This window comes from Adiantum capillus-veneris, chromosome 2 (genome assembly GCF_014529385.1).
Source record: "Adiantum capillus-veneris isolate H3 chromosome 2, ASM1452938v2, whole genome shotgun sequence".
Classification (NCBI taxonomy): Eukaryota; Viridiplantae; Streptophyta; class Polypodiopsida; order Polypodiales; family Pteridaceae; genus Adiantum; species Adiantum capillus-veneris.
The window spans coordinates 165,644,896-165,647,589 of NC_140932.1; the positions used below are offsets into that span (position 1 = coordinate 165,644,896).

The following is a 2,694-nucleotide window of genomic DNA, read 5'->3' on the forward strand; positions in this document are numbered from 1 at the left end:
GTCAAAAATCTGAAATTAATTTAAGTGATCTCTTGTAGTGTGCTCAATCAATTATATCAATTAGTGCTAGATCACATTGTTCCCTTTCAAAGGCCCTTGGTGCTTTCACACGGTCATGCTCAATAAGTGAAAATTGTATAATTGCATGTCCATTGTATTTGTACAAAGTATGGCCACTAGCTACAAATTGCTTTCTCTAAGGATGTATAGCTTTAGTGTATAGATTGATGCCTCTCAAGTCATGTTCAACAATTAATAGTTTTGACAAGATTTAATGTTATCACGGTCTAAAATGTCGAAGAATGATAGGCACGCCATGCTTAGGTTGCAAGGTGAGGATACAAATAGGAGCATGTCTATACGAAGGAGAGAGATGAAATGTGAATTGTGAAAGGAGCATGCAAAGAACAATCTTAGCCTCCATCATTGCAAAGTTTTGTCCAACACAATTTCGAGGTCCAAAAGAGAAGGGCATAAAGGCCATTGGATTTTTGCAAGCTTTCGCTACTCCCTCTGAAAAACGCTCCGCTTGAACTCATCAGCATCTTCTCCCCATATGGTCTTGTCATGGTGGATTGCAAGCACAGGTACCCACATCGATAACCCCTTTGGAATTTCAAGATCTCCAACCTTTATACTTGAGAAAGCCTCTCTTGCAAGAAGTGTGGCAGGCGTGTAAAGTCGTAGGGACTCCAATAGAATCATACCTAACTGCACATAAAAATACACTATGTTAGAAACTTTCTTGACCTCTATTAAAAACTTTGAGAAGCTTTGAGATACTCTTTCTTGAACTTGATAACACTCACCTGCTTCAAACAAAGTAGATATGTCCTCCAACTTACATCCCAAGTTATGTTTATACTCAATTAGCTCGATGAAACACAAGACTATTTTAGAAACACATTAGGTCATAACTTATAGGACCACAGCCATGTACTAGTACATGAGAAGAACTCTTTATGTATTTACTGTTATATATACAATATCAAATATCTATGACATCCACTACTTTTTGTTTTCGAGCTTTCAAAAATAGTTCCAAAGAACAATAGAGTCAGGCAGGCATAGTTGTCTTGATGCTTTTGCCCCAAGTCTTAAGTAGTTTTCTAATATAGCTGATGATCTCCTTAAAAGACCCACAATTCATCAAGTTTCTCTTTTCATTTTACAATATATAGTAAAATAGAACCCTTGGCCATATTTACAACCTTATGGTCAGAAGGCCAAGGGTTCACCTTAAAATATATAAGTGTAGCACGTGAGTTTGGTTGGAGGGGTTTTTATATTTCAAAGTGCTAAAAAATTGTATATACAAGAGGGAACGTGTAAAAGTGATTTTTTTATTTATTTTAAGTACAGGTTTATGGAATAAAAGGGGTCTTTTAATTCATAGTGTGTAGAGGGGTTTTATGAATATCTTTTGTCAAAGAAAACTTTCAATCCCTAGAGAATTCCCAGAGTACCTAATTATGTCATTCTATACCAACTTAGAGCAGACAAGTTTCCAGGATTTAACGTCAAGCATGTTAGATGTTTCATACCTTGCTTTAATGGGTACATCTCTCTCTCTCTCTCTCTCTCTCTCTCTCTCTCTCTCTCTCTCTCTCTCTCTCTCTCTCTCTCTCTCTCTCTCTCTCTCTCTCTGGGGTCTAGGCTGTCTTCAAACAACTTATCCCTGATGAGCTTCCTAGGCAAAGCGAGACTGCAAAAGTTGTGCCAATCAAACAAAGCAGAGTTTCTGGAAATCCACAAAAAAGAAAGCATCCATACTCTGAGAAAACCAATACATATACAAGTCCAAGCCAGGGATGAAGTTTGGATTGCACCAAATAAAAGCATGAACTTTGTGACTTTAATCTTCCAATAAAAGATATATATATCATATAAACATCCCCACCAGGCAAGGCATGCAGTACAGGGCAATTCGAAACAGGTGTTTAGTTGTTTCTAGTTGCAGACATCCTCTTCCTTGCTAAGTGCTCTCCAAGAGGGAGGCCCCCTGTCCAAATCCTCCAAAGGAAAACTTTATGCTTGAAAGCTAAGTAGACTCTCTCTCTCTCTCTCTCTCTCTCTCTCTCTCTCTCTCTCTCTCTCTCTCTCTCTCTCTCTCTCTCTCTCTCTCTCTCTCTCTCTCTCTCTCTCTACTCTCTCTCTCTCTCTCTCTCTCTCTCTCTCTCTATGTGTGTGTGTGTGTGTGTGTGTGTGTGTGTGTGTGTGTGTGTGTGTGTGTGTGTGACAGTGCTTACCACTTTAAGCCTGCTAAGCATGTCGAAGTCGGGCATGTCGCCATGCTCGTGTAGGAAGAGTAGAGCCTCCTGGCGGGCACGATGCTGCCAAGTGGGGTTGGAGGCCAGGAGCATGAACGTCCATGTCAACAACAGCCACGTCGTCTCGTGGCCGTGAAGAAGAAAGTCTTGCATTCGTCCATTAGCTGCCGAGAGGTATACATCCGCCCAGCTGCTGACGTCGACGACGCTGGCCGCACAGTGGAGGCGCAGCTTCTAGCTTGGCCGCTTCCATCTCTGCCAGCATCAGCCCTAACAGGTCCTGCCCATAATAATCATTCTTCTGCTGCCCATCCTCATCATCAATATGTCCTGCCATGGCTTGCAGTGCTGCTGCCCGGCGACCCTCGATGATTTCCATGAACAGCGACTCCACCTCCTCCTTCAACTTCCGTATCCTACACAT

At 41.6% G+C, this 2,694-nt stretch overlaps 1 pseudogene; it reads right to left on the reverse strand.

The window, feature by feature from the left end:
- Positions 1–280: 280 nt before the first annotated feature.
- On the reverse strand, positions 281–2,694 carry LOC147464006 (cytokinin hydroxylase-like; annotated as a pseudogene).